Here is a 12,201-nt window from a genome sequence, read left to right on the forward strand (position 1 = left end):
CCACTTTCCTCAAGAAATTTACAGAATGATGGGGGAGGTTTGCCCAGGATAGAGACCGATCCCCAAGTCAGACTGATGTCAGTCACCAGGGAGTCCAGAAGACACACTGCTGTGGTAGGAGGAAGGAGAAAGCTGAGATCGGGAACACATGAACAGGTAGAGGGAAGCCCTGTGCTCTCTGGCAGAGAACAGAACAGGATCCAGGCAATGCAAACCTGCCAAAGCATTGAGGCATGGTATTTAGCCTCAGGTTCTGAGGTGACAGTTGGGCAGTAGAAAGAAGGCTGAAGATATGGAAGTCCTGCTGTGAAGGAAGCTGAGATCATGGGAAGTCTCAGAGGGTGCTCAGTATCAGGGGGGAGAGGTCAGTTCTGCACTTCTGGGAGGGACAACTTTTGGATGTCACATGGAAGCTACGAGATTAAAAGCAAGGAAGCGGGAGACAGAGAAGTACTGTGGCCAGTTTCCACAAGAAGCCTCGACTTGACCAAAGACAGTAAGCATTTGGGCTGCTTTTCTATCTGCTCAAGGCAAGTTTCCTGATGGGGGTTGGGGTGGAGGGGATGGAGTAGGGTATCTAATCAGCCCCTGGAGCATAGGCAGTCTCCAAGCCAGAGAAGTTTCAAGTTTCTCCTTGCCAAGGTCGCACTACTACAGGTGGGCTGCTCCAGGCGCCAGGAGCCTGCTTCACTCCACGCCTACCCTGCCCACCACCCTTAACGTTCCCCTCCAAGCCCAGGCACCGCGGTGGGCTGTGCCCGGCAGGCGCTCCGGGAGCTACGCAGCGGCGGCGGTGGCTGCTCCAGAAGGCCTGGCGGGCGGCGGCGAGAGGCTGTGCCCCAGTTTGTGTCCAATCAGGGAATGCGGGCTGTGCCCCGAGCCGGGCAGCAATGCGTAAACAAACCCTCTGGCAACTCCTCCGCCCCCTTGGCGCGCTCGCCCCGCGCCCAACGCCGTCGCCTCCGCCGCCACCGTCACGGTCACCGCGGGCTCGGCTGCCGTCGTCCTTTCCCCCGCCCTCTCGCCGCGGGGCCACCCGGACCTCCCGCCCGCGCGGCTCGCGCCTCGCCACCCGGTCCTGCTCCGCCCCGCCCGCTCGGGCTGCTCACCTACCGCCCCACGCGCGCGCGCTCGTGCACCACGCGCCCCGTGCGGCCCGCCCGGAACGTGGCCTCCCGAGAGCTAGGTAAGAGCGATGCTCGGGGACCCGGGAGGCTTCCCGGTTTGGGGAAGTTTTTATAGTGCGGCCGATCTTCCGCTGGGCCCGGGGTGAGATCCCGGCGGGCGCCGCCGTGCGAGCTCGGCGGGCAGCAGGGGTCGCGCGCAGCCGGGGGTCCCAAGTTGCCCACGCCAGGGAACCGGTGCTGGCGGCGCGGCTGGGCCGGGCGGGCGACGGGAGGGTCCCGGGGAACTTTCTCCTCCCCTGAGGCGCGCTTGCCAGCGCGGCCCGCGGCCCCGGCCCCACGGCGGCGGCTCCCGGGCTGGAGAGAGCAGGGCACGGTGTTTGAAGAAGCTGACGCAGTTGGTGACGCTCGCGGCTTCCTGAAGGGGACCGGCCACGATCGAGTGCCTTCGCGAGGGGACGCTCGGGGCGGGCGCTCGGGGCCTTTCTCCCCTCTCCTGGAAGCTGCGTGGGGAGCCCCTCGGGCTCCGGGAGTGAGCACCTCTGCCGGGCGGCCCCGGCAGCGCGCACCCCGCTTCCGTTTGGATCGGCTGGGGCTATTATATAAGATGCCACGGAGAGCAGAGGGGCGATCGGGAGCGCGGCGGCGAGGGCGGCGGGGACCCACCTGTGCACCACCGCACGCCTCGGGGGTCGGGTTGGAGCCAACCCTGCCTTCCGCGCCCCTGCCTGCCCCGGGACGCTCGCTCCCCGCCACCTTGCCCGGCTCTCCGCATCTCTCGCAGCAGGCGTCCGTACTTTGAAACATTTGTTTAATATTAAGGAAGCTGCGTGTGCGGCCGTCATAGTACGCCGGGAACGTGTGGCTGTGAGCTCCGGAGCGGTGAATGAATCATTGCCCCGGTGGACCGCGCTCCGATGATTCACGCGGGCTCCACACGCGCGCGCGTACTCGCTGTGGGCCGCCCTTCTGCGAGGGATGACGCCCGGAGGGGCGGGGGAGTTCATGAGAGAGGGTGGCGAGGTTGGTTTTTTTTTTTTTTTTTAATTTAAACCTGCCACAGTAACTTTAGGGTGTAGGGCTCCCCATCTTCCCTAGCCTTGCTACGCGTTTTCTGGAAGGGTAACACGATTCCACCTGGCTGGGTTAATGTGGCAGTGGAGACGCTGATTCGCTACAGGGCCCGGTCCAGTCCCATTCACAATTTGAATAGTGTCAAGTGAGGGAGGTCTGCAGCTTGGTTGGAATTCTAGTAATTGCGTCTACTTCAGCAGTTGCCAAGTAATTAGCAGAATCCTTAAAAGTAAGTCGATCTTAAACAACTGGTCCCTTAAGTAGATGATATAAAGAAAGATTAGCTTTTTGTAAGTTTAAAAAGGCCGTCTTGTTTTTTCATTCATGAATACAGAATGTTTCCTACTGTCATTCCTGAACGCTAACTTGACGTTCCCATCCCACTCCACACTTGAAGGACTACAGAGCAACGTTTTCTCATCTGGGGCTCACCCCTCCTGTGTCAGGGCCTCGCAAATACTCTAGTTTCTCAGTTCTTGATCCCTGCCCCCCAAACTACTCCATAGCCCTCCTAGTTTCTTAATGGCTCCTAATCGCTAAGAATATTTTGTAGAGGTATTATCTAAGTCTGCTTTGCACTACAAGAATGTAAGTCTCGCACAGGAGAAAATGGGAGACTTTACCTGTTTATTCGTTTATACCCTAAAGTCAACAGAAGCCTCATATATATTCGGGGCACCCTATGTTTTTCGGACATGATGAATGAATAAGTCCCTCCTTCTTGGCAGGACCATCTTCAACAGTTGTAACTCATTGCCTTTGGTGGGCGAGTTACCTGTAGGGTACAGTTCTGATTTTCTCTTGACTGTTGTAACTTTCTTGAGATCGATCGACTTTGTGCTGTCCAGGGCACACAATGACAAACCTTTCAGCGTCCTGTTGTAAGATGCTCAGTATGAAGCAGCGTTGGCACCACAGTACATTACTGAGTAAATAAAAATATAGGTACTCATTTAAACGGGGGTGGGGGATGCTAAGTGAAATCAGTAATATTGAGAAGTCACGGGCCTATATGTTTCTATTCATTTGAAACACTGGTATTCCGTTCCTCTTTCCTCCTACCTGTAAACCAAACTCATACTTAGTGAAAAGACTAATACGGTGTAGTATTCATTTAAACAAACCCGAGCTTTGTTTCTCTGTCAGAGGCCCTAACTCTAATGCGTTGTTAATATTGGTAACGCAATAGTAGCTAGCTAAAAGGTGTTGCTTAAAATTATCCTTTAAACGTCTCGATTGAATATTAGAAGGATCAAAGCTACAGGTCAGCAATAGGAGGATGATTTACATGTAGTACTTCATACTCAGAAGACTACCTGGTTAAAGTATATGTTATAAAGAATAAACTTCAGGGCATATTACTCAGCCTCAGTCTTGTAGCCATATGGTCAGCACTCAGTGTTTCCACGGTCTGCTGCTAAATAGGAGTGGCCGCCCTGCCGAGTCCTAGTAACTGGTCATTTCTGGAAGTGTAACTTCAAGACCGAGTTCAGAGAGCGCAGCATTTTAGAGCTAGCCACAAGAGATCTTGAAGTTTCAGGCTCCATTCCTTCAGGACCCTCTCTGAAAAGACTTAGGCAGTAAAGGGATTTGCTCAAAACTCAGAACTGGGATTAGAGCCAGGAATCTGAAGTCTGTGTTGTTGGAAGCCCCTGTATAGTCCAAGTACAAACAGGTGGGGAGGAATTGCTCCTTCCACTAACAGACTGTCTCCCTCTTGCTTGTGCACACTTTACAGGGAGTAAAACCACGCCTTACTTGGATTCGTACCCTCCCATGTCTCCCATCGGAGGGACTCAGCAGATACTTGCTGAATCTGGTTGGACAAATGGCTTTTCAGTTGAGAACATATTTAAGAAGTAAAAACTAAGAAAGGAGTTTTTCTGGCCGATAAGAACAGGGTTTTGCAGTTTTATGGTGATAGTGTTGCCATATTGTTTTAATGTCCCTAAGTTTTAATGAAAGCGGCATAGAACTTTCCATGTGTATTCCCTGTTAGTTGTCAAGTGGTACCTGGAGACACAGCAGAAGACAGACGTCGGCCACGTAGTTGGTCTTATGTCTCAGACAATGGTCAGTAGAAAAAGAGCCTGAACTTCATTCAGTTCTGCATCTTTCAGGAAACCCTCGCTACAGCAAGCTACTTGACTTTAGAAATTCTCTCATCACACACACACACACACACACACACACACACACACACACACACACACACTGGCAGACCTGCACGCTCACACGAACGCACCCGCACACGCAGTGGCGGCAGCATTGGTGCTGTGAACACTGAAGGATTGTGTGAGCCTGACCTAATGTAGAAGAACCTGGTTTACACAAGGCTCTTAATGAGTTGTATCTGAAAGCTGGGTGTGGTTGTGCTTGAACCTGTGGGAAGTTGAGGCAGGAGGATCATTCTCAAGGTCATCCTGGACTGCATAATGAGTTCAAGGCCAGCCTTTGGGAGATGAAGCCTGGTCTCAAAGGCAAGCAAGCAAACAAACAAACAAGAAATAAAGTAAATACTAACTGCTCCACACTGCACATGTTTGCATCCATGGGACTGACAGGGAGGGATTAAATGACCCCCATGACCCCTGAGGTCTGGCCTAACTCTTTGGTTTTAGAAACCGGTTACATTTGTGCTGTTCTACATTTTTAACCAAAGTGACTCCTATATCCTAACTATGAACTGAAGAAAAAAAAAGGCTTAGTTTCTAGACCTCCCGAGAATTTGTTTTAATAAACATTGATAAATTAACTACATTTTTATTCTATACACTGTGTAGATTAACTTGAACATTCTCTCTTAGTTTATTAAGAAAGGCAGTATGAGAAGTATGTGGGCTAATCAGAGGCTATGAGAGCCTTACATGTCACTTAGAGAGGGTGCGGCTGATAACCAAAGGCTGTGTTACATGGAGCTGTTAGAGAATCATAAAGAAAGCACATGGCGGTTTTAGAAAAGAAAAACAAATCCATTACTAGCCAGAACATTAGGGAATTGAGGGATTTTGCACAAGATCTTAAAAATTCCATAGGAGTAGACCCGGCAGAAATTTGGAGACCAGCCTGTATTGAGACTTGAAGGAAAGAGTGCTCACCTCTGTCAAGAAATGGGAGGAATGTGGTTGAGTTGAAGGTTGAAGAGCTAGAAGAGTGGGAATATTAGGGCCGCATTATCAAGCATCTTCTGTGTTGAGCTAAGGAACCTGCTGGGTTTGTCGTGAAGAACATCCAGCATCCATTCAGTATGGGATGATGTCATCAAACTTAACATTTTAAGGCTAGCCCACATGGGGATCAGTGGTAGCCCCAGCAGGGTCAGAAGGACAGCATTGCAAACATGAGTCAGGGTGGAGGTGGGGGTGAGCTGGGAATGCAACGCCACTTCCTGCGTAATCGGATGAGGAAGATGGGACGACAGAAGCAGAAGAATGACCTGAGATAGGATGGGCAGGTATTAAAATACACAGGAGGAGCTTCTGGCTAAGCGTCTCCAGGTCGCGTGCAATCCACCAACACGGGTGGAGATGAGTGGAGGAGATCATCATGAAAAGAAGGAGTATATGCTTCAGACAGTGGATGGAAAGTCCCTGAAAACAGAATCATGGATTTGGGATTAGTTTAGCAGTACTGTGCTTGCTGATGATGTCCAAGGCCCTGACCTCCGTCTAGAACACTGTCCCAAACAAGCAAACGCTGTAAGAATGGCGTCCATGTGTGTGTGGGTGGGGTGGCTTCCCCTGAGGCAGGAATAGGAAGGTCATTAATGCACCAGGCGTTCCTCACGCTGAAGGGACAGGAGCAGATACAGGTGACTGACTACCTCTAGATCGACACTCGGCCCATACTTGTTAAGGCAAATCAATTCTGGGATGCTATTTGGTCAAATAGTGCCCATTCTTTTATACATTTTAAATTCTATATTTATTTGTGTGTGTTTGGGGGGCGAGATACCTGTGTGCCATGTTTGTGAGTGGGGTCAGAGGTCAGCTCTGGAGTCTCTTCGACCGTATGGGTCTTGGGGATCAAACTTAAGGTCGTCAGACCTTAGGCACATCCACTGGCTGAGCTATATCTCCAGGCCTCGTCTTGAAAATGTGTTAAGTTAAATTTTTATTCATTTGCACATGGGGGGGTGGCCATTTCCATTCTAAGGGAAACTCTCCTTTTCAGTAATGAATTACATGATCACCTTGATTACGATGAAGTTATTTCTGGATAATCGTGCCAATAAGGCAAAAAGAAAAGTAAATCAAAAAGGTATATTGGTTTAGAAGGGGGAAGTAAAGCTGCCGTAGAAGGTAACACTTATTCGTACCAAAAATTAGGAAGAGTCAGACGAAGACGTCCTGGAACTGACAAACAATGGCAGCAGAGTTCACGCCAGGTCAATATGCAAAGGCTGCTTTCCTGCGTACCAGGAGGGGAATTTGCACTCAGGAGTACCATCCTTCCCTAGGTTTCTGTTGCTGTGGTAAAACGCCACGACTGAAAGCTACTGGGGGAAGAAAGGGTTTATCTCCTCCTGCACTTCTCCTTCACACTCCATCACTGAAGCAACACCGGGCAGGAACTTAGGTCTGGAGGCAGGAACTGAAGCAGAGGCCATAGACCGATTGCTGGCACAGTCTGCTCAGCTACGTTTCTTATGTAACCCAGGACCGCCTGCCCAAGCCTGGTACCTCCTACAGTGGGTTAGGTTCTCCAGAGTCAATCATCCATCTGGGAAAGGCCCCACAGACATGCCGACAGGCCGTTCTGTTGGAAGAGTTTCCTCACCTGAAGTCCCTCTTTGTTGGATGACCCTAATGCCTTGACAAAACACTAACCAACACAAAGGCGTTGTGGTCTCCACTAGCACACGAAAGTCTGATGAGGTATGTGTAAGATGCGTGTGATGAAGATACACATTCATGGATAGAGACAGTCAATGTTGTCAGGACTTCTGAACTTGACTGATAAATTCGATGGAGTCCCAAATCGAAATTCCAGTAGTTATTTTGTAGATATTGACCCTTCAGCTTTGTAGTTTATATAGGAAAGCAAGCACGGTATTGAAGAACAGAGCTGGACGGCTGGCTTTTAAGGCTTCTAGAAGAGACGTAAATAATCAAGTGTGGTCCTGGCAAGAGATCAGACCAGCAAGTAGGTCAGTGGAGCAGCACTGAGGCTGAGGGGCTCCTGAGGTCCTACAGATTTGATCAACTGATCTTTGTCACAGAGCAAGGGAAACACGATGGGGTTTTGCCTTTTCAGCAAGTAGTGCCAGGCGGGATGACTGGGCTTTATGTGGAAACTGACAAAAGAGACCTCAGAATGGGCCATATGCATGCATTTATTCTATGACGCTGTTAGAAAACAGCACAGCAGGATGGGCAGATAGCTTTAGGTTTGGCCGTACTTTACACACAGGACAGCAGGCGTAATTCACAGAAGGAAGGTATCAGAAGCCGTGCCTATTACATTTTATTTTTTAAAATGCACCTTGCAAAAAGACAGTATCTAAAGAATAAAAAGTTGAGACGCGGGCCAGGAGAATATATTTTCAAAAGATGTATCTGATAAGTATTTCAAGTATGCAAAGAACTCCTATAACTCAATAAAAACTCATGTTAAAAATGGACTAAGTCCCTCCCAGGCACCCAAGGAACTAGGAAGATAGCAAGATGATCATTTGAATGTGTGTCCCACATCAGAGACATCGGAAGCATGCAGATCAGGAGAGCAGATCCCACTTGGCAGTGGTTGGAGTGGCCAGAATCCATTACTCAGAAAACACCAAGTGCTGCAAGGATATGGATCATTCGTTTGCTGAAGGGAGCGCTGGATGGTACAGCCACCTTGGAAAATGTTGTAAAACCAAACACTTTTACCTTGCCGAGGCAGTTGGAAATTTACATCCATTCAAAGAAAAAACCCTATACCGGGTACTTACAACAGCTTTGTTCATTATTACCAAACTTGGAAGCAATAAAAATGCCCTGTATTCTTCAGAATGAATGAAGAAGATACCTAGGATGGGATATCATTTCGAGATTGAAAAGATGTGGAGAGGGCTAGGGAGACAGTTGAGTTATTAAAGAGTCTCACAAGCCGGGAATCTGAATCCAACCCTTAGAACCCATATTTACAAAAAGAGAAACAAATACGCTGATAGTCCCAGCTCTGAGGTGGCAGAAATAGGTTGATCCCTGGGGCTCCGTGCTAGCCTGTTTGGTGAGCCCCAGGCCATTGAGAGACCCTGTCTATTTAAAAACAAAAACAAAGCAAAACAAATGAATAAAAATGCCAGCCTAGACTACGGCTGAGGAGTGAAACTTGAAGGTGCCCTCAGGGCCCTCCCACAAAAGCAGGAGTAGGACTTCAGCACCTACATAGAGTTAGGTGAAGGAAGAGGAGCTGCCTGGCTTTGAGTAAATGTCATTCTGCCCAAGGAACCACTGTAGAGACAAAATGATACCCGGTCACCTGCACATACCAGGTAGATGCAGAAATACACAGGGAGGGATGAACAGGAAGAACATAGAGGGTCTGAGAGCATTGGGAATATGCTGCCGTCTTCCTATAGTGATAGATACACACCATGATGTTGTCTAAGACTGTAGACTATAAATCTAAAAGATTAGCGGAAGGCAAAGATGAAGTCTGAATTTTACACTACTTTGTAGATGTGTAATGGCTTGGTTGTCTTGTGTTGATTTGTTGGAAAGCAGAGAGTGAGGTGTGACACTGAGGTAGAGTGGGCAGCGTTTGCAAAGCTGGTGGCCCGCTTCCACTGGAGATCCGAAGGCAGCGAGAGCTAGGGAGCACACGCTTCTGGAGGGCGCGTCCCTCCCGTACTGACGACTTCCCCCAGCAGAGCTCAGAACACTGGAAACAGAGATGGCTTGGGCGTCTCTGACACTACCAACCCCGTGTGGGCAACTCAGTCCAGTCCAAGGACCGGTGGTGGGAAGGTGGGCGATACAGATAACCTAGTGTCTGCCTCAGCAAGAGTGAGGAGGGAGGAAAAAGGGAGAAGGTGGAGGGCCAGACAGGGTGTGAAAGGCGTGAGGAACTCTCAGGTTTTTATAATTACGATGTGGATCAGCTGGGAGTTATGACTTAAAAGCTCCCAAGTGAAGCCGAGCCATAGGACTGGGAAGGCATCTAGGCCGTAGGAAGTGGAAAGCCAGTAATCTTTGAGAACTGTGAGGCCAGATATCAAAATCAGTATCTATCGATGTAAGTAATCCCCACAAGCATGGGATATATGCAGGAAAGCCGTTCTTAGCATTTAGACCACAGGGTCAGAAAGGTAAAGGGGAAGGAAGGCATAAGGACGGATGTTATGGAATTTAAAAGATGAGCAGGTTCTAAGGCCTTTTAAACACTTTGTACCGATGTGAGTGTTGCCCGGATCCCAGGCACACAGGGCCAGACTGGAGCTGATTAAAAACCTGGGGTTTCTGGATCTCGGTTAGAATTGCTGGCAAAGTGAAGTGTCCGCTGACTGAATCTCAGAAAGCTCGCACAACGTGCAGCTCCGCCAGTTCTGTGTGGAAGAGAGTCTCTCGGCTACAAGTCGGCCCAGTGCACCCCACTGCTTAGCGTGCACGAAACGGTGAGGAAACAAAACACCGATCTCTACGAATGAGGATGAGTTGGAAACGATGGCTTGGTGACAGGCTGAGGGTGACTTTGTGCACGCACCACTTTGTCTACGCGGAACTGTGGATGGAAAGCTTCAGGCTTCACGGTAAAAATGTTTACCCAAGTATCTTTACTGACTAGGCAGAAAGAAAGATACACTAGATACCACGTTTAATATCTCTGATAAAATAACCCCACCCCCACCCAAATCCTACTATCTGAGAACTGGGACCCATGGCCATCACACACCAAATAAATTGTTCTACTTCTGTGAGGAGAAATGCACTGTGGCAGACGGAAGCTCCCGGAGTATATTGGGTACCTCTTATTTTGAAGTCTCTCAGGGGAAAAGAAAAGGTATATTTTCTTTTTACATGGTTATTGACTGTCCGTGCCTTTGAGTTTGACCCCTGATGCAATATTGCCGCGTCAACTAGATGTGACTGGAATGATGAGGTCGAGTATGGGTCCTTGGTTATCGCTTCCACAGCCACACTTAGTGGATCTCTCCTCTCTGGGAATCTCGGGAAACTCAGAAACGGCAGGACCACCTTCGAAATGCTGTGTTTGAAGTCAGAACTTCCGAAATGTGGAAAGTTCTCCATAAAATGTTTAAGAAGTCTCTCGCATGCTTGCATGTGCATGAATGTGCGTTCATGGCACCACCCACCCCAACTAGCCTCCTCTCTCCCGATTCTTTTAACTATTTGAAATCTGTGCTGCTGCCCACGTTGGGGGCTCAAACCCAGAGCCTTGGGCATAAGGGAAGACTCTGAACACCGCGGTACACTGACAGCCCACTATTTCTAGTCCTACTAACTGGTTATTAAGTTTTCCAGTTCCCTCACCCGTCGTTTGGAAAAAGGTAACATTTGCTGTATCTTCTACGGATTCGATGTCAAAACTCTTTGTAAAAATATTGTTATGCAAATGTCAAGGTATCGGTGTTACATAGGAAATGCATGTCAACCAAGTCTACGTTCACCCTTCTCAAGCAGATATTTTGAACAAAACGACACAGACGACTGTTGAAATTTGGCAGAACGCTGGTTTAGACTTTTATGTTCGCCGAGGCAGCGTCCTCCTTTATCCACGCCAGACTGGCTCCGTGAGCCTGGAGCAGTGGATTTCCTGACAAGTGAAATTTTTGCCTTATGTATTCTTCTTTTGACTTCTCAAGACTTTTCTCTTTTTTTTTATTGTAAAATGTAATCCGTGGACAGAAACGTTTGAAGTGTAAATGCACACATTAACAAACTGTGAAAGGCAAGCAGCCATGTAATTACCACCCGGCTCAAGAGCTGGACCCGTTTAATTTCTCCCACATGGAGGACCTGTTGTGGGCCTGGCTTGTTGTTCTTTAGGGCGGTCATAAGGAAGAGCAGAAGGCAGAAGGAAGGTATTACGTTTCGATGGACCAGAATAGACCGGCTTTGGGTAGAATCAGATCAAAGGTGTGATGCCCGTGTTTTATTCTCTAGGCGTTCTTGGGCTTGGTTTATCTAGGTAGCTGTGGATTCAGTGCTCAGGACAAAGGCTTGGATTGTATCCTTACGTACCGAAGTCTTCAGGCTAAGTATCTTCAGTTTGTGTTTGTTAGGTGAACCCGAAAGGGCTGTGGTCCTCTGGATGGGAGGACCTTCATGCTTGATTCTGTTTGAAAGTTCTCATCCTCTGTCCTTCCCTATCTCTAGAGGCAGACAAGTAAAGATTTCAGAATTGACAGCTACTTGGAAAATACTTAACCACTATCAAGGCAAGTGCCTTTCAGGTCAGACCCCCGGAAAAGAGGGGCCCAATGAAAAAGCTTTATTGCACAAAAATCCACATATTACCTTAATATCCAGGGCCACAAGCGCTCTGTCAGGGCATACTTATTAATTTTTAATTAATTAATTAATTATTGTTTTTCAAGGCAGGGTCTTTCTGTGTAATTCTGGCTGTACTGAAACTCACTCTGTAAACTGGACTGGCCTCAAAATCAGAAATTCGCCTGCCTCTCTCTGCCTCCTTGTGCTGGGATTAAAGGCACGCCCCACCATGCCCCACCACGCCCCACCACGCCCCCAGCTAGGGCATGTTTTAAAAAAACAAACCTTGCAGATACTTTGCATATATGTTATGGCTTCTAGTTTTGTGTTTTTATGGGATTCCTGTTTGTACAAACTCAAGCGTCTCCGTGTCTATAAGAGGTCCCTGTGCTTTTTGATTGGCTCCTGTTTTGTCCCATTTCAGTTTGTTTGGTTTTTATTTTATTATTGTTATTCTTGAGATGCCTCGAGTTTCCTAAGGACAGACAGAACGGTCGTGGATTCAGATAGAAGGGGAGGTGGGAGGATCTTGGGGAGTTGGGGGAGGAGAAACCGTCATC

At 48.7% G+C, this 12,201-nt stretch overlaps 1 protein-coding gene across 2 annotated transcripts in view; it reads left to right on the plus strand.

Annotated features, from left to right (window-relative positions):
- The first annotated feature begins 1,049 nt into the window (after nt 1-1,049).
- The window catches only part of Pcgf5 (polycomb group ring finger 5), a 116,154-nt gene continuing 105,002 nt past the window's right edge, over nt 1,050-12,201 (plus strand). The window contains exon 1 of one of the 2 annotated variants that reach the window (XM_017589708.3): nt 1,050-1,186. The gene's annotated coding sequence lies outside the window, so the exon portion shown is untranslated. The remainder of the gene's footprint in view (nt 1,187-12,201) is intronic. The other variant, NM_001129882.1, reaches the window with a different exon arrangement.

Source organism: Rattus norvegicus, chromosome 1 (genome assembly GCF_036323735.1).
Source record: "Rattus norvegicus strain BN/NHsdMcwi chromosome 1, GRCr8, whole genome shotgun sequence".
NCBI lineage: Eukaryota > Metazoa > Chordata > Mammalia > Rodentia > Muridae > Rattus > Rattus norvegicus.